Source organism: Ambystoma mexicanum, chromosome 4q, assembly GCF_040938575.1.
Source record: "Ambystoma mexicanum isolate Mex_15411 chromosome 4q, UKY_AmexF1_1, whole genome shotgun sequence".
Taxonomy (NCBI): domain Eukaryota; kingdom Metazoa; phylum Chordata; class Amphibia; order Caudata; family Ambystomatidae; genus Ambystoma; species Ambystoma mexicanum.
In genome coordinates, this window is record NC_090928.1 from 769,933,054 (window position 1) to 769,958,156 (window position 25,103).

At 46.0% G+C, this 25,103-nt stretch overlaps 1 long non-coding RNA gene across 1 annotated transcript in view; it reads left to right on the plus strand.

Annotated features, from left to right (window-relative positions):
- The first annotated feature begins 4,386 nt into the window (after nucleotides 1-4,386).
- LOC138467109 (uncharacterized) overlaps nucleotides 4,387-25,103 on the plus strand; it is a 1,381,370-nt gene continuing 1,360,653 nt past the window's right edge. The window contains exon 1 of the long non-coding RNA XR_011268042.1: nucleotides 4,387-4,502. This is a non-coding gene — a long non-coding RNA (uncharacterized lncRNA). The remainder of the gene's footprint in view (nucleotides 4,503-25,103) is intronic.

Below are 25,103 nucleotides of genomic sequence, written 5' to 3' on the forward strand. Positions count from 1 at the left end.
ACCTCTCCCTCTCTGCTGACCAACTGGGGTAGCCCAGGATCCACCCAGCCTTGCTTGATACCAGTGATGAAGGGAAAATGAGCAGAAAAATGGAGCTTGCTGGGACATACATCGCCACACCACCCTATCCCTGACCGGGATATCAGGTCAGTGATGCCCTGCCCATCCGGTCCCTTCAGCACAGAGAAGAGGGAAAAGGCAGTCTTCCATCAATGTACAGGGAGTGTCGCATAAGCCAGTCTCCCTCTCACTTCATGTTATGTTAATGTTAAAGGACATTTGTACCGCGCACTATCACCACCGTAGTGGTCCCTTGGCGCTCTGGCGGCTCTGAAAGAGGAGGGGAGGTTGACTTAGTGGGAGGAAGCAGAAAGAGTGCAAGAGAGCAGTGATGTGCTGTTAGCGGCCTCAGCCCGGTGGGTCCGTTGGCTGGGCCTGGGGTGTTTGTGGCTAGTAATCATCGTGCACTGTTGTGCAAGGCTATGTGTGTTATTGTTTTGTTGTTGCAATGTAGTGAAGTTTGTGCGGTTTGTTGTGCTGTAGGTTTTGGTTGTGTTTGGTTTGGAGTTTGAGAGGTGTATGCAGAAAGGGAAATTGTTAGTAGGGTTGGTTAGTTTGCGTCTCTATCCAGAATTGAAGCGCTCGGCTTGCGTAGTCTCCCCTGTTGCGGCTCTGTCCTGATCTGGGTCTGACCGGCATACAGGTTCCTTACTCCTCTAGCCCCCGCCTCTAACATGCTCTCTCATAGCTCCCCTTATCCTCCATTCAGACTCTTGTGGCCAGTGCATCTGCCAATGACAACCTCTCAGGTAGTGGGGTGATTGCCAATATCTCCATAATTCCACACTGATGTGGTACCTGGCGGTAATTAAATTAAGGGGCGGGCAAAAGTATTGGTGGGATTGTCTGGGTTAGTTGACTCAGTCTCAGTGCATGCCGCCTGTGTTCCTGTCTATCCTGTGTCACCTGTCCAGCTGCCGTGGGCTTTACTCTCCTGGGTCAGGTATGTCCGTGTCTTTTCGGTTTAGTTATCCTTTTCCAGTATCGGTTTCTAGGTTTAGTCTGTGGTGTTGTAGAGCCAGGTTTTTAGTGATTTCCTGAATTTTAGATGATCTTCCGTGTTTCTTATTTCCTTTGGGATGTTGTTCCAGGTTTTTGCGGCTAAGTGGTAGAAGGAGGTGCCTCCAAGTTTTTTCTTGAGGTATGGTTTGAGTTCCAGGCGGATTTCATTGCTCGATCGGAGGGGTCTCGTTGGTTTGTAGACTGTTATTTTCTTTTGTAGGAATTCTGCTCCTTGTCCGCTGATTGTCCTGTGTGTTATGCACATTGTTTTGAAGGTGATGCAATGTTTTACTGGGAGACAATGTAGGGTTTTTAGGCTTGGAGTGATGTGGTCTCTTCTGGATAGTTTGAGGAGTAGTTTTGCTGCTGCATTTTGGATCCGTTGCAGTTTCTTCATGAGGTATTCAAGTATTCCGAGTTAGAGGCTGTTTGCATAGTCTATTTTGGATATGATTAGGGTGACGATAGTGAGTGTTTTGTGCGTGAAGGAGAAGAAAGGTAGGATTCTTCTTGCCATCCGGAGGAGGAAAAAGCCTTTCTTCACTGTTGCATTTATTTGTGGCTCCAGAGTAAGATTGTTGTCCATTAGGACTCCCAGATTGTTTACCACCTTTGATGGTTTTGGTGCTTTTCCCATTTCCGTAGGTCATGGGATGGTGGTTTGGTTCTCTTGGTCTTTGGATACGATCATGATTTCTGTCTTTCCTGGGTTGATTTTTAGGTTGTTGGCAGCCATCCAGTCGAAGACTTCTTTTAGACAGTCGGTAAGGGTTGACTGGTCGGCATCAGTGTCTTTGATTTTGTAGATGATCTGAGTGTCATCTGCGTAGTTGTAACATGTAATATTGTATTTTTTGAAGATTCTGATGACCGGAGTCTGGTAGATGTTGAAATATAGTGGAGATAGTGAGGATCCTTGAGGTACTCCACAGTCGTTAACTCGTGGAGTGGATTTGAAAGGTTTTATCCATACGGTTTCTGTTCTGTCTGTTAGGAATGATTTGGTCCAGCGTAGTGCTGTGTCTGTTAGGCCTATGTTTTCTAGTCTTTTGGTTAGGGTGTCGTGGCTAACTTTGTCAAAGGCTGGGAAGAGGTCGAGCAGAATAAGGGCTGAAGTGGTGTTTGATTCTGCGTTAGTTTTGAGGTCGTCCCAGATGGATAGTAGTGCTGTTTCCGTTCCTCTCGCTGGTCTGAAACCGATTTGAGCTTGGTCCAGCAGGTGGTGTTTTTCTACGTGTTCTTGGGTTAGTTTATATATGTAGGTTTCTAGAAGTTTCGCTGGGTAGGGGATGTTAGAGATCGGTCTGTAGTTGTAAAGGTCATCTACGACACCACTTGTGTTTTTTAAGAGTGGTTTGATGTATGCTGATTTGAAGATCTTCGGTACAGTCCCTGTTGATAGTGATAGATTTAGAAGGTTTCTATAGTGTTCTGCTGGCGATCCTTGCGCGAGGATTGATTTGTAGATATCTGGTGGACAGGGGTCCATGGGTGATCCCGCTTTCTTGCTTCTTTTAACCAGCATTGCGAATGCATCTGCTGATATTTCAGGAAAGCTTCTGAGTTTGTGTTGTGGTTCTGAGTTGGGTTAGTTGGGTTGTATGTTGTGGTTGGTTGGTTGCTTTTGTATGGTTTGACGGATGTCGTTGATTTTTATTTTGAAGTGATCTGCCAGGTCATTGCATAGTTTTTCTGAGGGGGTTGGGGTGTTATCACAGCCTGGTGGGTTTTTCATTTCTTCAATGATGCTAAACATTTCTTTTTGTGTGTTGGTGGCATTGTTGATTCTGTCATCGTAATGTCTTTTCTTTGCCTTTTGAATTTCAATCTTGTATGCACGGATTTGTTTCTGGTAAAGTGTTTTTTTCCCTGGGTTGTATTCTTTCCTCCATTCCAATTCCATTATAACCCAGTTCCCCTCTCACTTCATCAACCCCGCCACTGCGCAACTTTAGGTGCTGGAGGGGGTGCCACCTCTCTCCAGATCTCCTTGGTTTCGATGTTTGCTACCTTTCTAGGATCATGGCTCAAACCAGTTGTCCTCCCAAGCCATTGACTCACCTTTTCAGATGAGAAATCGGGTGACGATGCCTCTTAGAGGCTTTCCGGTGGTTAGCAGACCCATTAAATGTCTTATGTCACATAGTATGTTGCGTATGTTTAAGCGCCCTGATGCCCGCGGGCTACCGGCGCTCTACAAAAACTAAATACATACATACATACATTGAGTTGTTAGCCAGCAAAATGTGCAGCAGTTTCACATGGCACTAACCATTCCTCCATCGCATCAACATTTTTAATATCAGCCGACACACAATGTATCCTTTGCCAAAAATCATACGCTGTGTTTCAGTTAGTCGCCTCCCATACATTGATTACATTTTCCCCCATCACAAATAACCCTATAGCAAACTGTTCCTCTCTCCTCCTTGGGCTTCCTGCTACTCATTTTGCTCCCCTTCGTTCCATCTATAATTTATTCGCCTCACCTTCTCTCTACCTTCTCGTGACTCCATTTCTTCTGCTCTAGCTTCTCTTCACTGGCTTCCCTTCGAATCACATTCTCTCTTCAATTTTCTTGGTCGGGTTTTTAAATGTCTCCATGGTCAAGCCTCTCCCTATCTCTCCTCACTTCTCCCTTTTTATTTCCCTCCCTCTTCCCTTCGTTCCAATACCCTCATCCTACTTTGTGACCCCCATCCTCCCTGCGCTAACTCTCGTTTTCGTCCTTTCTCTCTCTTTGCCCTTCAACATCGGAACGCCCGTCCCCTGCCTTTTTGTCCCCTTTCCTCTCTTACTCTTTTTCGTTCTTGGTTTAAAACCCATTTCATCCGTTTTTGATTTTTTTTCCTGCTCATTTTTGATGCCACTTGCTGATTTAATTTATATTGCACCATTATTTGTTTTATGTATAGCGCTCTATAAATAACATGTTAATTCAAAATGTCAATACTTTTGATATTGTAGTTAAACCAAGAAGGACCTCCTTTGGTGCAGTGCACTCTTTAAACACATCAATGTATTTATTATTCCGATCACTGCGAGGCATTTTGCCGGCTCTGGGAACTACCGCTGATACAATGTAATATATTGCGTAATATCAGAATACGTCATTTGTTTTTTCGCAGTGGCTTTCTTTGAATGTGTAACTCGCACAGCCGTTAGTATAATTTTCCAGTCGTTTCAATTGCAGACACTGATTGTTGTATTGTGTATTCTAGAACCATTCTCCCTAAGAAATGTAATACCAATGATTGCGCCATGCATCAACACAATATGAGCCCGTCGCACTTACCCCGTGCCTTATTTTTCCCATAGATGTCATCCACACGGTGGGACCCATCGCACGCGGCCATATTAATGAAACCCACAGAGAGGATCTCGCAAACTGCTATAGATCTTCCCTGAAGCTGGCGAAGGAAAACAGCATCAGATCAGTTGTAAGTACCGACGTGTTTTATGGTTCCGTGTACAGTATCCCCGAGAATATACGGCTCCAATAATGACTGATTAGGAGGGCCGTTAAAAACACAGCAGTAATGGCGAGGCCTGTCAGGCTATCAACAAACAGGAACTGCTCGACCCCGAGGTCAGCGGCGCAGCTGTAAATCACCGCCTGATGGCTGAGGTGGGCAGGCCTTTCTGTGGAGGCGTATACAGCGGCACTGGTGTGTGCCTGTGTACAGGCTGCAGTTCTTACAAGAGCATAATAGTCTGGCCGCAGGAATGTGTGCGTGTACTTAAAAGTATCTGCAAAACTTGTAAATGTTAATGACCATTAGAAAAAGCTACAGACTGCGCTGGCCAGGTGCAGGCGCAGCGGTATAGCGTCTAGCTGAAAATATAGTGCGTCCCAAGTTTGCAGTAACATAACTCTAAAACTTGTAAAAGTTTAACGAGGTTACTTTGACGTCGAAAAATTGGCCCAGGTTGATTTACGTTTTCATGAAATGCTCTGAACCGGTGGGCTTTTTGAATAAAATGGTAATTCTTTGAAGTACATGTGAGCAGAGAATGAGGGCTGGACCCTTCAAATGAGGGGCGTCACTTGAGAGTTGTGAGTAAATGAATCACGGCTCTGCAGCCATGCTGCTACTGTTTAGGTTGTCTGGGGCTCTGGTTCATATCTGTCTACCCCCTGTTCATTTGGGAATGGTTGCAGCAGCTACATCACACATGGAAAACCAACCTTTTCTAACTCTCTGCTCCCTATCCCTTAATGCGGGCAGGACTCCGAGGTTATTCAGTTCATGGTGTAGCGCTATGCAAGACCCCGCACCCATTCAATAAGCAGATCCCATATGACAACGCCATAGAATATTCTAGAACTTGTGAGAAACCAGCAGGTTTTTCAGAACAATAATAGCTTTCTAAGAACTGCACACTGAAAATGTCAGCTTTAAACCTTGAAAAACACCTCCTAAATCTATCGCCTTGTATCAGTTCTTAAGTTTTTATATGTCTCGGTCAAAATGACGTTTTCTTCTGTGCTATTTCTATATCGTACACATGTTTGGTTTGGATTGTATTTTTTTCCTGAAGGATTCCATCACAACAAAGTCACTGAAATGAGGTACAAAATTAGGTCCAATATCCAGTTCTTTTAGGACATTTTTGTATTTGTCATTAATGAATTCCGCATCACTAGGGTTTTGATAAAGCCTATTTCTTCCTGGGCCTATCACTACATCATGGCTCCACACTTCCCCATTCTTTTGACTAGGTGAACGTAAAACTAAATCCACCAAATCATGATCACTATGCTCCGTTTGGACCACCTCCAGTGATAAAACCAGAGCAGCCATATTGAAGGAGACAAAGAAGTGGTCTAAAATCGAAGACTGTTTGCCTCTTCTCCATGTAGGCATAGCGGGTATATCACCAGGGGTTTGATCATTTAGCAGGTGAAAGCTTCTTTCTTCAAGTTCTCGTATCCAAAGTTTAACCTTCAAGTTTTTCTTATTCACTTTCACTTCCTCCTGGGCCTTTGGATTGTGTGACTCTTTCTCCATACAATTCATGTTTAAATCTCCAAACAAAATGATCATAGGGTCTGAGTATAAAAATGTACAACTATCAATTAAGGACATAACTACCTCTACAAAGCATTCCTTTTCCTCAAACTAAAGGATTCCAATATAAATTAATCATTACTTGCAAGCAGAAGTCATATTGCTGGATTTCTCCGTCTCTAATACTACTAACTGCATATAGTGGTTTGGGTTGCTCTTTTTACCCACCTTCAACACCAAACCAGATCCTATCATGCTATTAACCCTGTAGTTGGTCTTCCTCTCTGGCCTTTTTTGCAAGATTTATGAATAGAGTGTATCCATCTACTACAGGGGGTTGGTGTGTGGCTGGGGGAGGAGGGGGGAGGGGTTGGATAGCCAAGTCTCTTGAAGGCAGAGGATATAAATATAAAGAAGACGAACAGGGGGAGGAATTTGAAGAGGGATCAGTTGTTATATTGAGTCTTTTATACAGCATCAGTCACCATCGTGGCAGCATTATGGTGCTTGTAAATTGCCTAATGATTAGGAGCATTCTGACCCCACCAAGGATACCCACACCATAGCCTAGGTTAAGCAATAAACATAACACTAGAGACGGGAATTGCTTTTTTTAAAATATCGGCCTGCATGCTGGAGTCAACCCTCTAAAGCGCAGATCCGGTTTCGGAACCCATGCTGCTCTGCATCGTCTTGTTTCATAGACAAGGGCAGGCCCAGGAATACTGACATGACAGTGATACACTGAGACACAGACTGGTTTAGGGATATGGGGAAAGAGGTGGTATCGTAATGTGTATATAGTATGGGTATTGTGAAATGTTGGAAAAATAGTCAAGTTGAAAGAAATAAAATGTGGTTCCTCGTGGAGTGGAGTACTTTCTGATGAAGGCAGTTTTCCAAAATGTCAGAGAGAAGCGTTTGGGAAATTAGCAAAGCAAGGATGCGTGAAGATCCCAAGATGTGCTCAGGCATCTATATTATTGCATTGAACAAAGTTTGTCAGGTAGCTTTGAAAGGCGCACTTGCTATCCTAGACATATAAGTGGGAGGTCTGCCCATACATTTGTCAGAGGTGACACAATAAAGAATTGGTTATGTGAAACGTGAATGTGGGCCACAGGAGGAAAGCTGGGAGAAGGAAAGGATGCAATCAATAGCCTCTAAGGGCCATACCACCATGGCATCTTGGTGAGGCTAAGATTGGTGAAGTGGAGGTGTGGCTGTGCTCTCCAGAGGGTCCAGATAAAGTGAATGATCCACTACATCTGATTTAGCACCGCCCCCCCCCCCCAAAAAAAACATGACCGTTAGACCCTTGCACCACTGTGTTCTGCCATCATCCGTGACATCACCAATCCCCAAAACTCCTGGTGCTGAAATGTCATGATCGCATTGGGAAAATATGAGCCCCTTAAGCAACCGGCCTAATCCCTAACCAAATGCTCAACAAGAACATTTAATCACATGTACACTACATGAACATACATCTGGAAGGCACACTCATGACACCAAACAGCGCATGTCCACCCGTCATGCTGTTAACCCAGTCCCACTACACCCAAAGGACCCTCAGGCAGACTCAGTAGATAAATCACAGTTTCATAAGTTGAAGAAATAAAATGGCAAATAACATTCTGAAACATATTGAAAGAAAAACATCTCTTACAGATCAGTCTGTAGCATATAAAAAACAAGGATATACGGAAGAAGATATCGGCAGTCTAAAGCATAGCCATAGACATGCTTTGCACATCATACGGCTTAATTGCATCATGACAAGCAAATAAACATGTTACAGAGTGACTACTGTGGAAATAGGTATAATAAAGATAACTTGCAAAGGGAAAACGGGAGGAAGCGTCATCTGCAGGTCAGCCTGGTATAGGCAGGACCTGGGCTTGAGGAGGTCAGCAGGCAGTCACCCAAGGGATAGCCATACACACCCGCCATCACCCTGGGAAAGATGACTCCTGGATGCACGGCCATATGGAAGGTGATCTGCTTGGTCCTGGTGAAGGGATGGTTGCGACTGCGTCCGGGAGTGGGCAGAGATTAGCTCTAGAGCGGAGAGCCCGCAAGCCATGCCATGGCCGAGAGTTCAGCAACCAATGCAGTGAGGTGAGTGTAGGTTGAGAAAAATGGACAGAATGGTCCACCCTGGATCCACAGACACCCTCTACGACACACCACAAGCCCGGCACCCATGAAAGAAGGGGGACAGTGCGACACCCCGACAGCCCAATGCCCAGAGTGCAGCCACTATGGGCTCGAGGGCCCCTGTGCAGGTGGGCCATTTTGCCATTTGACCGAAGCTATTCAAGGCCAGATATGATTATAAGTGTTGATGTGAGTCTAGATATGCAGCTTTAATATGATTTTGTTGTAGAGTAATATGACAAACTTTGTATTTATATGTGGTATCTTGCGATGAGAGTATCAATTATATATTTTGGAGGCTTTAATAATTGGTGTTGCTAGATGTATGGGGGGTTCATATAAGTGCTGAAGAGATTGTTTTTATTTATCGACCAGAACTCTGCAAGCGCGCTCGGCAACATGGCAATGTCCTAAAATACCAGCAGCCGTAAGAACATGTGTGATGTTTTTGCTCATTATTTTTCCGCAAGCTCTTCAAATGTGTAATATTCTATTGGAACAAAAGTAGATGCTAACAATGACACAATAGGGGGAAAATAATTTTAGTTGTAATGCACCTGCTTTTTCTTGTATATCAGTGATGCTGTCCAGCCTTATTTTAAAAGTAATAAAACAGTCATTTATATTGCAACAGTTACCACCATAGAGGTCGCCTATCGATGAGGCTTACTCTGTTACTATGCACAGCTGCTCTAGAGTGTTCATACAACAATCAGAAAACGAAGAGCCCCATGTGTGGTCTGCTCCCCGGGTCCGCAACAGGATTGTGAACATGCATATACTCACACAACCACTAGCCCCGGCATGGTTGGGAGCTCTACGTTTGCGTCTGAGTCGGCGCAGAGCACCAGATACCTGCAGCTGGGACTCAACTGACACAAATACACTTTCTCCTCACTTACTAGCCAAACCGCTGCATGAAACCAAAAATTCCACAACAGGCGAGCCGCATAGGGAGTGATGGCCACAAGGCAAAGACCATTTCAAAATCCAAGGTGACCCTCCCCGCCCCCGATTTAATTTAACCCCCATCTAACAAGTGCTCAACTCGACTCAATGAATCCATCAGCACTAGCCAATCCCAACATTGAACCGATCATCTACCAGAGGTGACATTGTTTTGAGGGGAACAACTAAGTGAGAGGTATCCCTGATCTATATAAGCCCAGGTTTTCCTTCTGTTGCTTGGGAGTTTAGAGAAGTACATTGTGTCATGTAGTTGGTGTGAGTTGGCGAGCATTTGGAGGGCTGTTGATGAGGTGCTGAAGAAGTTGTTGTTATTAAGAGGATGAGAAGGGCAAGTTGGAGGAAAGAGGGGAGATGGAAGATGACCACACCAAGAAGGAGTTTGGGGAACAGCAGGAGGGGTTAGAGGAAGTGAGGCAAGGTTCCGGTTGTTAGTGGCAACAGTGAGGAGGTATGGAAAGATCAAGTGAAAAATGGAGCAGGTTCGGAGGTTAACAGAACAGTATATCAGGGGAAGGTGGGAACACGTCAAGATGAATGTTGGGTACACCTAACTAGAGGAGTTGGAGATGAGCCTGCCAGCTAGTAAGAGGAGAAGGGAACAAGCACTTGGTTGGACCAAAGCAGGTGTTGGTGGTGGAAATTGGAACAAGCCTGAGGCAGGGAGGGCAGAGGAGCTTTAGAGAGCTCATACTACTAGGTGAGTTAGGTGGCCAGGCTTGAGCCAGGGACCCTTTGGAAAGGAGTATAGGAGGGGGGTCCTGGCTCCTGTCTGCTTTTGTTATACCATTTGCTTTTAGAGGAAATGATGGGGTTCACCAGAGAGATTTAGCAAACAAAGTACCTGGACTGGGATCTGTGTATCCCTTAAAACCGCGGACAGAAATCAGGGGATGAAATGGGCTGTTGGAAGGACAGTGGTTCAGGAACCACTGGAAAGCCTACAACACCACCCATGAGGTAAGACTGTCCCAGACCCGGGCAGTTGTGGCTTCTCTATTGAATAAAGTGTTTTGTATGTTACTAGCTCTGTAAAAAAAAGGTGTGCATTTATTTCTGGAGTCCTGTCTTTTGTCCTTGCTACCCGTCGAAATGTAAAGATGCTTATAGCTTTTACTCTGTTTGATGGAACTGTCAAACTTTTGTAGAGAGAATCCTCAACTCTAACACCGGAAAAAATACAACCCACTTGGGAAAAAATCTCAGCACACCTCTTGCAAGGAAAGCAAAGTTTTATTTCCACTGAAATAGAAGTGCACCAGCAAGGAACTCTGCTGCCATGGAAGGCTCTGGGCAAATTAGCATGAGCAACACTATATAAAGGCAAACAGCATCATCAGTGACATAAATGACATAATGTGCAAACCCACGGAGCTGGTTGGTTGAGACCCTCTACATAAGCTACCTGCTCCATAAGGGATGCCAGGCCATTGGTCCCAGCCCCTTCTGTCCATCTTCTTCCATGTGGGTTCCTCCTTTCACGTCATCTTGCGTGAAGCTACCACTGATTGGCAATTATGTTAAAAAACAATGAAGTCTCTCTCTGTAACCTGATGTGCACCTGGTACTGCAGACATGGGCTGAGAGGATACTTCAAGGCCATCACGTCTAACAAATTATGGCTTGATTCCAGGCAAGTTGGTGCCTGACCAAAGCTCTCCACCGTTGCTTTAGCTATGTTGTTTTAGCCCTCCTGGCACCTTTCAGCACACAGCACGTGACCTATAATGAAGGCCACTGATCCCTGTTTTCAGATATTTTCTGATCGATTAGGGGGTCTAACAGTTTTATGGTTGGTGGTCTGGAACTAGCTGATATCTTGCAATGCTGGGGGTCTTAGGACTGGGGCTCTCGGTGCTATTACTTAGACCTGGGACAGGGAAGGTCAGAGGCTGGTGCCCTCCTTCTCGTGGGATCGCTTTCTCAGTGAGCACTCAATGCCCTCATGGCCTTGCGTGGCTCGTTCCTTCTGGGATACAAAATGTTGGCAACATGAGACAATGAAGGGTCTATAAATCTCTGCAGGTCTGGCCTTCCTCACTGGTTGCCAAGCGTGTTTCGACTCTTTTTAAGGTATAAGTGTTCGTACATTTGTATTTTATAAGTCATTCAGTCCTAAATAATTCATGTGTAGAGTCCCCTGGGATCCCTTATAGGGGAAGAAGTTGCTTTTCCTTTCCCGGGTTTATATAGGTTTGATGTTGTACTTTTTTTGCAAGCATATTATGTGTTTTTGTATGGGGTACACGGTTTGTATACATGCATGATGTTGTCTGTGCTGACCCATGTTCTTATCATACGTGATGTGAATGTTGCATATTGTTTATGGGAATGCTGCGGCGGGGCATATTGTCTGTGGTCGCTTGTACTCTGCTATGGTATGTGTTAATGGTGCTGTTCAGAATATATTGTATGTGCATGTGCTTATTATGAGAACATTGCGCGTACCTTTGTGTTCCAGGCGTAGTGCGTGTCATGTAACTTTCATCAGAGTGTTGCTTCTGCAATACTGCAGCGAAGGTTCTTCAACACTTTTCATAGGAACATGAGAAAAATGTTTTCCTGTGCAACTAAATTCACCAACTCTGACAGTGCACATGCCAAAACATATATCCTAGGACCACAATAGCGACAGTGCTGCTAAGCTAACATGAAACTTTACTTAGGAAGGCAGCTATGAAATTTCACTAATTTTGTGGCTGCTTTCATGCAAATAAATGTTGAAAAATCACTGGGTTTTCCATGGAGTCACAATTTAGGGATGCATATATTGAAATTGTCCACTTTGATTTTTTTTTTTAAAGGACGCTACCAGTCATTTAAGTGTCTGCATTTTGCAAAGGAGCATGTCTCCGTTGGTGACAGTGCGCGGTACAAATACCTTTAACATTTAACATTTAGACGTGCAATCTGTTCTCATTCACAAAATGTGTGTTTACACTGTGTGTATAAACCCAGCAATGGGGCATTGTGATTCAGAAATCGAGGAAGCCAATGTTTTGGTTTCCGACTGCTCTTTGCTCAGCACTTGGACACTTCTGCAGTTCTATTGCCGATCATGGCCAGCGTTTTCCCTAGTGATTTTTGTCATGTTATTGCTAGAATTGCTCTCAATAGTGGAGCATTTGAAGGGAGAGAAAAGGAGTAACGTGTCTGAATGTTGCTCTTGGTAATGTAGGCTCGGCATAAACATAAGCACAGAGGTCCTTCGAAGTAGAAGTAAGCATAACACGCATAAAATGTCAGTGGGCGCAGAAAAAACTCATTGAATCTCCATTCTAGAACTGTATGCGCATAGGAATACGCGTAATTATAGACCATATGCTCTGAATATGCTCTAAGTGAATGTGTACACAGACACTCCCACACTACCTGTAATCCTCTCCCCCTCTCTCTCTACACACACGGTCTCTCATTCACACAACATATACAGTTTGCCACGAATGTGCTGGTCCAGCCAAATCACTTGCATGCCAACTTTGGTGAACTTTCATGAACGAGAGGAACACGTTTTTTTTCGTTTTCCTGTAATGCTATTGTAACTTTAAACGTGTTGCCACTGCAACTCTCTGCTGTATATATATGTTTAGACAGCCTTATTTTACAAACGCAAGCATTTAATCAAATCGAACAGAATTGCACAAGTACATCATGCCTTCGTCCTGTTTCTGCTGTTGAGTCAATTCAAGTCCGAGCAGATGGGGCCCTATTTCTGGCATTAGTCAGTTCAATGTTGCATAGTTAGATTCCAAGGAGTCATGGATTTGACTTCAGTTGAATGGTACTGGTATTGAAATGATGGGACACGGCCAATGTGTTGTGTCTTAAGAAAGGATTTAGGTCTTCCTGGAAGTATTTGGTATCTGAAAGTTGCCTCCCCAATCAAGTATTCAAAGTCAGTAGTCACTCTGATGTCCTGGAGTAAAGACATATGTTCTTAGAAAAACATGTTTTTGATGTTTATACCTGTATGTAAGATTACAAAGTAGGCTTATAATGTTCTTTTCCTGACCATGCACTGGTGAAAAGCCAGCCAGGGCCTGGATGGAAGATATTTATGTTGGCTGTTCGAGGTCCCAGTAAAGTAAGCAATGTTATAACGTTATGATGCTCCAGTCCAATCCCATCTTGATCATGGGTTTAGAACATGGCTGAAGGAGTCTATATGCCCACTATTCAGGACTCTCAAACTTAGGTGCGTTTTCTCCCGTTTTCAAAATTGCATTGATAGTATTTAAAATTGCACTGTGAAACCTAGGTGTTTTTCCCCACTATTCAGGACTCTCAAACTTAGGTGCATTTTCTCCTGTTTTCAAAATCGCATTGATAGTATTAAAAACTGCACTGTGAAACCTAGGTGTTTTTCCCCACTATTCAGGACTCTAAACTTATGTGTTTTTTCTGCTGTTTTCAAAATTGCATTGTGAAAGTAATGCTGTTCTGTGGCTTTGCCTCCTAGCAAAACACTAATCTAGTGAACCTCTCTACCACTATCTAAGCCCCTGTCATCTTATCCAACTGCCAATTTGTCTCGTCTCTCTGTCTCGTTTGTCTGCTTGCACCCTGCCCTGTGTCCTTCCCTAGTGTTCTCCCCTGCCCCTACCCCTTCCCACTACATTCCTCTTCTCTCCTCTCCCTACCTACTCTATGGTGCTCTCTGTCTCTCCTATCTTTTCTAACTGCTTCTCTATCGACTATCCTGCTCTCCTCACTAAATCTGGTAGGAAGAAGTTTAAAAAGGACATCCTGGTCTCCAACCCAGGCCTCCCTATCGCTGACACCTATACTAGTGCCTTCTCCAGGCAAACTTTCACTGACATCCTCTTTGTCGTTCCCTCGCCAGACCTATGGACTCTACATACGATCTCTGTGCTATCTCCCTTCTCTTCCTCTCCTATTAATGGTGGCACCCTGTGGAGGCCCTCCTGGCCTCCTTCCATTCCTCTAAGGACATCATTAATGTTTACTTGAATGGTACCGTCCTGGTCCAAGGCCAAACTTCTCCTCTTTGATAGATGCTTCTCGCGCCTCATCAATTTCTCTTCTTCTCCTGCTGTCCCCTCTCTCCCCTCCACGGCTTCCTCGCCTCCCCCTGCAGTCTCCTCCTTGGCTACCTTGTCCTCTCCTCCTTCCTCTTCTGCCCCCCCTTGGGCTGCTTCTACACTTCCGCAGGGCGTACCTCTGATTTGTACCTCTCCCCGGACGTCTTTCAAGGACGGCAACCTTCTCCATATTGCCACTCTAAACTCTCGCTCAGCCGTCAAACACTCCCCTGACATCTGCCGCCTCTTGGGGGAACTTGACCATGATGTCCTCGGTCTCACTGAGACATGGTTCATGGCCAGCTCCATCACATGCTTTGACACTCTCCCCCCTGATGGCTACAAGGTCCTCTCCATGCCCAGATCCAACCGTTCAGGAGTGGGTGTAGCCCTGATCTTCCCTGAGTGGATTCCTGCCTCTCTCATTCCTACACATGCCTTCTCCTCTTTTGAATGCCTCGCCTGCAAGCTCTCTCTCTCTCTCTCCTGGCCATTCCATCACTGTGGCTACGATCCATCGGCCACCTGGTCAGATCTCTTCCTTCCTCTCTGAGTGGGCGGACCTCTCCTCTTCCCTTCTGGTCTCAACCATCCAACTCATCCTTCTTGGAGACTTCAACATCCATCTGGATGCTTCCTGTCCTTCCACTGGACTCTTTCATGACCTTTGCAACTCTCTGTCACTCTCCATTCTCCCCTCTGTCCTGACTCATTCTACAGGGCACACTCTGGATATTCTGATCTCTTCAGACCTTCCCCTTTCAGTCCCTCTCACCACTCCTCTCACCTGGCGTTATCACTTTCTCCTTTCTTCCCATCTCACCCTCTCTACCCCTCAGGCCAAGCCAACTCCAGCACTGCTACCTACTTTCTCGGTTATCCCACCCATGAAGCCTGTGTCAGTTGAGGCTTTCACCGCCACTGTCTCACCTCCCCCTACCCCCTTGGCTGACTTACACCCTGACACAGCCCTTTCCATGCTCCACTCTGTTATATCTGATACTCTTGATGTTCTTACCCCTGTCCTGAGGATCCACTTGAAGCCCAAAGCCAAGTGCAACTCTTGGTGCAAGTGCAGGGTGGCTGAGAGGAAATGGCGTGCCTACTGTACACCCTCTGACAAACTGGCCTGCCGTATGCTCCAAAGGCAATACCGGCTCTCTGTCCACACCAAAAAGAAAGCCTGCGCCTCCGTGGCATCTAATAACTCACCCAAACTCTTTAAAAACTGCAAGGAGTTGGCCAATCCTGCTGCAGTCTCAACCTCTCCTGTCCCTTCCAAGGCCCTTTGCATGGCCCCGGCCTCTTATTTCATCGCTAAAACTCAAGACATCTTGTCCTCTCTCTCTGCCTCTCCGCTTCCTCCCTCTACTCCCTGCTCTTCCTCTGGCCCTTCTTTGGCCACCTCACCTTTCTCCTTCTCTGTCTTTCCCCTGTTCTCCTCAGATGAGGTTTCTAGTTAAGTCTGATCTATGAAAGTCTCGTCAAAACAGGTTCACCTCTGTTCCTACAAAACCATCAAGGACCACATTGACACCCTGGCTCCCGCTCTGGCTGATTTCTGCAACCACTCCTTTGCCACTGGAGTCTTGCCTCCCTCCCCCTGAAGCATTCCCTTGTGCACCCTCTTCTTAAGAAACCCTCTTCCGACCCTTCCTTCCCGGCTAAGTATCGTCATATCTCCATCACTCCTTTCCTGGGCAAATTTCTCAAAAAGCTAGCCGTCTCCCAGCTTAATCTTCACACTGAATCTGTTGGTGGTCTCCATGACCATCAGTCTGGCTTCAGAGCTGCCAGAAGCACGGAAACTGCTCTCCTAAACATCCGGAAATACCTGCTCTCCAACCTCTATTCCAACAACCTCTGTGTCCTCATCTTACTTGATCTCTCTTCTGCCTTTGACACGGTCAACCATGCCATCCTGCTCAACCGTCTCTGTTGTAACCTGGGTTTCACCAGTCAGGCCCTGGCTTGGCTGACCTTCTTCCTCTCCCAGGTCCAACTTGGGTCCTTCCTCTGCTCTATCCCCATCTACCTGTGGTGTTCCCCAGGGGTCTAATCTCTCTCCCTGGCTGTTCAACCAATACCTGGCACTTCTTGCCCACCGCATTACCGCTTTCTACCCAAACTTTCAGTGCTATGCGGATGACATTCAGCTCATTTTCAGGCTCCCTTCACCTAGCTCTTCTCCTTCCTTCTCTCATCTCTGTCTGTCCGTCCCCCATCCAGGAGTGGAGTGCTGCCAATGATCTCTGCCTTAATGTCAGTTAGACCGAGATTCTCCTCATCGGCATACCTGCTCCCTCCTTTCCTCCTTTCACTCTCTGGCCGGCCTCTCTTGGCCCTCTTCCTGCTCCCGACAGTGAGGCTAAAATCCTCAGGGTCATCTTCAACTCCATAATTTCCTTCTCTCCTCACATCTCTGACGTCTGTAAGAAATCTCACTACCAGCTGCACCTCCTCAGAGGTATTCTTCCTTTCCTCTCCTTCCCCCAGAAGCTCACTGTCTCCAGAGCTCTGGTTCTCTCTAGGCAGGACTACTGCAACAGTCTCTTTCTAAATCTGCCTGCCTCTCCTCTCTGCCCTCTGCATCTCATCCAAAACAGGACTGCAAGACTTGTCCTTGGCCTCAAGCCCAGGGATCGTATATCTCCAGGACTGAAATCTCTGCACTGGCTCCCAGTGGCAGCAAGGATTAAGTTCAAAACCCTCTTCTCGGGCCTTCTCGGGCCTGGGACCTCAATACCTTCAACTCTCTCTCCCTAAATATCTTCCTTCTGGAGCTCTTCGCTCATCCACCATCCACCTCCAACTCCCTCAGGATTCTCCAAGCAACGAGTTGGTGGTAGATCTCTTTCCTCTGCTGGAGCCTCCCCATAGAACAGCCTCCGTGCCTCTCTGAAACTTGAGGAGAACCATCTTTGGTTCTGGAAGCACCTCAAGATCTTCCTCTTTGCTTTTGCTTTCTCTCCTCTCTCCCCTGCTGACCACCTGGCTGAATCTGAAACTGCAATGGCTGCCCTCTGATCTCGAGCCCAGATATCCTCTCAGCCAGTTGCACACCATCATTGCCCCCTGGCAACCCTTGCACTTGGGGACTGTTTCTGTATCCCTACAGCCCCCACTAGCACTTGCCACCAGCTGGCCGCACTTTCATTTATTGTCTTTATTTATTTTACTGCTATCCTATGTACTGCACTGCCCCCTCCCCTTTCCACCTGCACTTCTCCCCTCCCCCCTCGCCTGCATTTGGGCAATCTCAATGTCACCTGGCCCAGTAGGATTCCCTCTGTTTCCCCTCCCTTGCCTCGTCGCGCCTTGAAACACTTGTGTGTAGGCGCGTTATGAATGCCATATCATATCATATCATATGAAGTCGCCCGCCCTCTCCCAACCTTAGAGGGGAATACATATCTCAGGGAGAAACTTAGACAAATATTCAAATAGTTCTCCTTCAGATGGAGAACGCAGGAGTCAAATATGCAACTGTCTCATTTGTATCCATTAATATTATGTTTTACTTAAGAGATAATTTACGTTATTCAAATATCCCATACCACTCCCACCCTTTGCCCACCTCCCCCAAGCTGTCAATCCTACTTCCACTTTTGTCAAGTAAAGAAGCCACTTTGCTTCCACTGATTTCTCCACATCGCTGGACTATACCTCTGCACCCCATAGGAAGTCTTGAGTGAGAGAAGTCAATTTAGTGATTCCTTTGCTTCTAGATTTAGGGTTTGACTTCCACCTGCTCTGTTAGCTTCCTGCTTGACTGTTTTGATCAGTCCTTTCTGCCTTGAGAGGAATTCTCCCCCCTTCCCGACTTTGGTTTAGGTAACCCACCTCGCTGCTCAGGGCCGGTAGATATAGTGGGCCTAAAAATGTGGGCTCACACAAGTTTTTCTTTTCTTTTTTTGTAAAAATGTTTGCGTGTTTATACAGCTGCTGCTCCATCATTGAATAAAGTCTGGTACCAATCACAGTTTTGCAATCTTTAGTTATGTTATATATATCATTTTCAGACTTTGTCAAATCAATTTCCATGGGTCCCATTACATTATGGTGATCCATCATGTATCCAATTAAGACTGAAATATATGTCTCACACAAAATGGATTGTTAACGTTATGCAGTGTTGGGGAGCAAGGACGATCGTCCCAGGCCCCCTGAGGTTTTGGAGGAGGCTGAGACATAAGAGTGTTATAGGTTCTTGGGTAAGGAGTAAGTCGATAGAAACTGCATTATGGGTAGCTTAACAAATATTTGGGTATAGATTGCGCTGGGAGTGAAACGCAATCTGAGAAAACAGCAGCCATTTTGAAGTTGAGGCCTAGTGCCGTGCTGCAGCCAGGGCAGTAGGCACCGGCACAGAGCATAGAAATAAGTGTGTGCATGCGGGCTCGGGTTGCAGTGAAGGCAGCAGTGAGGAAAACAAAACCCGTGGAAATTCACAAACCTTGTATTGTTTCATACTCTTAGCACATGTATTTCAGAAGGAATGTGCCCTGCAAGGCCAAGAGGGGGCTGAGAGCTCCCCGTGAACAGTTATCCCTCAAGGAGGAGGGCACGAGCCTCCGACCTTCCAGTCCAAATCCTAAGTTATAGTGCCCAGATTCCCCTGTCCCACGACCCCAGCATTCCAGTGTACCAGCCAGACCCAGACCACCAACCATAAAACTGCTAGATCACCAATTTATCAGGAAGATCACAGCAGAAAGGCGGGTCCACCACATCCTGGATCCCTGTGATTTGTGCTGCGAGGTACCAAGGGGAAAAAGTGACAGACCGAAAACCAGGGTGGGAAGATTTGGGAAGGCGCTGATGTGTCTGAGATCGAGCTGAGGTTCTTAAGTTATTGTGACCGCAAAAGTATCCTCTGCGCCCATGTCTGCAGTACCATGTGCACATTAGGCCACAGAAAGGGAATGCAATCGTTTGTTTTGGTAATTGCCAATTAGGAGCTTCATGCCTGATGACTTATAAAGATGAACCCCACGTGGAAGATGTTGAACAGGAGAAGCTGGGACCAATGTCCTGGCATCCCTTATGGAGCAGGCGATACATGTAAAGGGTCTCACCAACCAGCCACCTAGATCTGTAATCTATGTAATCTACATCACTTATGAGACATTGTGCGTTTATAACTTGTTGCTGATGCGGTTTCCTCAGTGCGCCCTATGTTAGCAGAGTTCTTTGCTGGCATGCACTTTTCTTGGGTGTGATTAAACCTTGTTCTCCTTGCAAAAGGTGTCTTGGGTGTTTTTCACTAGCGGGTTGTATTATTTCTACGTGTGTGCATTGGAGGTCTGCCAGACACCAGCAAAGGGGAAAGACAGCAATTTAAACCCTTTCCTGGAGGGAACCAAACACCTTGCAAGTCTCCTCCCCAAGCTAAGCTTGATTCAATAAAGGGCTTACGCATGGTACATGCTATACCCGACCTCCAACCGACTAGACGCTCACTACAGGTCACAACTGAGTGAAATCTAAATTGATAGTGCACTGTCTGGAATTTCTCAAACCGGATCAACCAATATCCCTCAAGACACATGTAGCCTTACTTCAGCCACTAACGAAACCTATCCGGAAACTGCTGGTCTTGTGGGACCGTTGTGGCAATCACTGCCATTATCCTTCCAGACATGCTGAAGTGAGAAACTGTTGGAAACTGACTCATTTCGCCCTCCCGGACAAGACATGCATGACCGCTCTGTTCTCTAAGGATACTCTCTCACACACACAGCTCTGCTGTCTAGCTTGTGAGTTTCTTTTCCATCCTTGGTGAAGTGTATTTCACCATAATCTGAATTTTCGCACACACAGGTAGGGCTGGATTATGATTCGATCAAAGCAAATTTCAAGTAAGGGGTGCATACAAGGTTAATACTCTGGGCCTCATTACGACCCTGGCGGTAAGGGGTTTACGCCAGCGTTAGCTGCGCCGACCCCTTACCGCCAATTACGAGGTCCCTTAGCGCCATGGAGGTTTTAACACCCGCTTTTAGCGGGTGTTAAAAACCATGGCGCTAAGGGACCATGGAGTTAATTACGCCACCGTAATTTACGGTGGCGTAATTAACGCCTTCCCCACTCCCATTATGCCCTATGGGGCAAAAATGGGAATGGGGAAGGGTAAATGGGGATTGGGGACTTACCGCCCCGCCAAGGTCGGAATGGGGCGGTAAGTCCGCCAACCACCATGGCGTAAACGTAGTTTACGCCATGGTGGTAAAGTCACGGCCCAGGCGGTAACTTACCGCCTGGGTCGTAATGAGGCCCTCTGTCTCCTCTCTTGGCTGAAGCCAGTAAACCAAAATTCACCAATCCAAGTGTATAATGCACATGAAAGAGGAGATCAAGTTTTTAATTACCCGTTTTTTCATGTATTCAAATTTTAGCTGGAGAATGGCAGCCCCAATCAGCTATTGCCTTGCTCTTTGCCATTCTATGGTAAACGTTCTGAATATTCTGCCAAAACCTGCCAATAAAATATGAGTCTTGGTAAAAAAAAGAATTGTCTTAATAGTTTTAAATGTTTGCATGTCTCAGTAACTGCACCTCCTCCTCCGGGAGCTATCTGCTAGATTGTACACAGTAAACTATCAATGTTGAAATCCCTTTTTGAGGTTACTCTCTATGCCTTAAACTGGATCAATTCCTTTTTTCCTAACCAATTATCTATAGTCGGGCTCGGGTCTGTGGCCGCTCCTGTCCCTTGCGGGATACCCAAATAATGTGTTCTGGCCCCATGGCTGTTCAACGTTTATCTTTGCAGAACACATTGTGCTTAACACCAACTCCTTCGAAATGTACGTTGATGACACCCAGGCTCAACATCCAGGGCATGGACCCTGACTCTATCACTGTGTGACTCTCCAGTATCCAGGACTGGATTATTAACAATAACATATGCCTAAACATAATCCTTTCATTCAGCACCACCATCCCATCTCACCCCCCTTTCACATGACCCTAAGCATTGCCTCCCGCACACATTTCCGTGCCTCACATGCAAAGAATTGGGCATCACCTTCTAAAGCAATCTCTCCTTCCACAGACACACCCAGCCCCTTAAAAACAAAACTCTAATTTCCAGATGCATCTCCTGAAACGTAGACCACTCTTTCGGAAATTGCTTCACAAAATTGAAGTCTTCAGAGCCAATGTTGTCACTCGGCTGGACTACTGAAAAAACAGCCTCAACTTGGGCCTCCCCAAAAAAGAAAATCCAACTTGTGCAACTCATTCACATCAAGAATGATTTGGACACTGAAACCTTGGGAGCAATTCTCCAATCACGGCACTGGCGGCTGTTCAATAAGTGAATCTCCTTTCAAACCCTTTCTTCATCCTCCAGGCTTTCAAGAGAACTGCTCCTTATATGACCAATAAAAGGAACACTTTTGCCCCAACCAAGGCTTCACAAACTCCTTGAACATTATGCCAAAACGACGCCTACAGCTTCAGAATGCTAAACTTTCGGGCAGATCCCTGGCTCAGACGGGTGCTACTTTATGGAGGGGTCTCCTCTTCATCACCCCTGCCCCTATTACATGGTATCGTGCATTTCCTCTGCCTACTGGGATGCCCCTCACCAAAAGCTGATCCACCTTGTACTTATTGGCCCCACCTGAAATGGCAGAGTCGCCAACTGTTAAAGCAGTGTTGTCTGTATCGTCTTGTCGGTGATGAGGTTCTCTCCTTAAACAATAGACCTTGAATGAACACCAGTTGGTGATGCATCTTAATCGGTTTGTTGACCTCGGGCACTCGCCACTGCCTAATAGACCTACGCTCATAGCCTCCCATGGCTGCACTCATGGATTACTGGACTTCCTCACAGATTGATTCTGGGTTGCCTCCCTATACTGCACTATCGTCACACCCCTAAATACTGGTCCATGCACTTGCACCCCGTGCTCCACTCTGTTACCCTTTTCCTGTGTCCACTCCCCTTGCACTTACCAGACCGGAATGGCCAAGATTAGGAATCCCTTGCACCCCCTTCTTTTCCTTGGGGTGCTACAAAGCAAACCGGTCCACAGAGGACACTGTATGAATCCACAGTTTGCTCCCCGAAACACACTGTGTATAGGCGCATTATAAATACCCAATCAATCAATAAAATCTCTTCTTATAGGTTCCAAGTGCACAAGACGTTTGGTGACTTTGTCCCTGCGTAAAGTGCTACAAATCAAATCAAGCGGTAATAAGTGCACTGCCACGCAAACATAAGAAAATAATACCACCTCCCAAATCATCTCTCTCGTTAATGGTAACATATGGTATTAAAAATGACACCTTCAAAACCAAGGAACTAAGTCTGAGTTCCCTTCGGTCTCGAGTGCCACGGATTGTTTGGCTCATCGTCCGTGAGTTCTCCCGCAGGGTGGCGTAAACTTTCTAGCCCACCGCCCTACAACCGCTGGCATTGTCTTAGCTGCAAGGAAAGCATGCATAACCACGCCAAATGAGAGTACCTCTACCCTGATTCTTCCATGAAAAAATGAATTCCCTACAATTCTAAAAGGAAGGGTATGCCCAGTTAGTTATAAAAAATTGCCAACGAGGAGTTGAACTCCACATTTTTTATTAAAAATAACAATGACCACAGGAAACAGAGTATGCGCCAGTTTGTTGCATGGCAGTGACATTTGTGTGCCAGATCGGTACTTTTGCTTTCCTTTTGCCAGGTCCTTGGGGGAAGAGTGGTGTTGAGATGGCTAGCCAGAGCTAGCCTCAAGGGTGCAGTGCACTATGCGCCCTCAGGCGTGGGTTCTGCAACTTGTGGCTCTCCAGATGTTTTGGACTTTGACTCTAATGCAGTGCTTTATGTGGGGTGTGAGAAATCGAGGGGGAGGGGAGTGTACGCAACCAGTGAATGTGGCCTGAATTATGGACATGGCCTGAAGTGTCCCCAGCACATGACAATAAAAAAGAAAGTTATCTGCTGTTTTTTTCTTGTCTCTCCCTGTCTTTTCACCTGAGCACTGCCAGTGACAAGCCAGTGCCGAATTGCAATGAGCTGTTTCATTGGTGCTCAATTCATTTTGTTTCATCATAAGACTGTGTCAAGCAGTCAATTGAACGAAACCAATGGAACCCAGCACCTACGAAATAGCACAGTGCTATGTGACACTGGCTTCTCATCAGCAGGGCTTGGGTTCGAATCTCCAGCATGGGACAATAAAAAAGTGTTCTTTTTCATTGTCCCATGCTGGAGATTCGAACCCAAGCCCTGCCGCTGACAAACCAGTGTTGCAGCCCACTGTGCCATTTCATAGTTGCACAATTTATTTTGTTTTATACAATAGACTGCTTGAAACATAAAGCCTGTTATGGGCTTTATGTGTGAAGGAGTTTATGAATGAAACAAACGAAATCCGCCACCTAAGTAATAGCACAGGTCAATATGACACTGCCTTGTCACCTGTAGTGCACAGGTTCTAATCCTGCGCACGGAAAGTAAAAAAAAAATGTGGTTGCAGAGCCCCAGCTCCATCAAGGTTTTGGGAAACTGCCGAGGCTCAGCCTTGGCCCCTTTAAAGCCCTGCTCCCTTGATTCCTCACTATTGTTATCTAGGACTGATGGAAGTTGGAGTGCAAAACATTTGGAGACCCAAAGGGAGCAGACCGCTGCCTTAGATGAATGGACAAGCTTCATTGACTGGCAGCAAAAACAGGATTCCATTATATTGATGGATGGGTAATCTGAGGAATGCATGCAGAGTCAGTGCAAGGATTTATGCCCCCATGCAAATTGTAATTTTGGCAACCAACTTCCTTGCTGTGGGGCCATATTTTATGTTTTTACAACAAAAATGCTAGTCTCCGGAGTCCAAGCAGTGATGTCATTTGGGGTTCGCTAGGGGTCGCATTTGCCACCCCTGGGAACTCCTTTGCGGCCCCAACTTTTTAAAAACATATTCTTTTATAACCACCAAAAACAAAACTTCCAGGTGTAGCGGGGGCTCCTGCCGCTCCAGGTCTGGTGGGTCCCCGGCCCAGTCCTCACCCATCAGGTTGACAGCTGTGCCAGGGAGGCGCTCAGTAGTGGTTGGAGCTGACGGTGACTCTGAAATGTGGCACATGTCAAATGCCACATTCAGCTCCAACCCCTAAGGCTTCCTCGCAGATCACATACAGGAACCAGGAAGCTCTCACAGCTGGTTCCTGTTTGTGAGCAGCACAGAGCACCTGAGAGTGGCCTGAAAGGACAGACCAAAGCTTTAAGAAAAAGGTAAGAAGGCTTTAAAAAAACAAATATGATGTGTATTTTACATGAAGTGAAGTGCATATCAGATTTATGTATGTGAATGGCGGGTGAATGAGAAGTGATGTGATGTGATGTGTGTTTTTGAATGTTCTGGGTGGGTGTTTGCCTGTGTAGAGAAAGCAATGAGTGGATGTAAGAGAAGGTGTGAGTGACTGGCAGGTGAATGGGAAGTGATGTGATGTGTGTTTTTGAATGTTCTGGATGGGTAGGTGTGTGCCTGTGTAGAGAATGCAATGAATGGATTTAAGAGAAGGTGTGAGTGACGGGTGGGTGAATGAGTATGAATGCAATGGTGTGTTTTTGAATGTTTGTTGTATGCATGTGCAGTTAATGCAATGAGTGGAGGTAAGAAAAGCTGTAGGACTGAGTGACGGGTGGGTGAATGAGTATGAATGTGATGGTGTGTTTTTGAATGTTTGTTGTATGCATGTGCAGTGAATGCAATGAGTGGAGGTAAGAAAAGGTGTAGGACTGAGTGACTGGTGGATGAATTAATATGAATGTGATGGTGTGTTTTTAAATGTTCTGGGTGGTTGGGTGGGCGGGTGGCTGTGTAAAGAATGCAATGATTGCATGTAAGAGAAG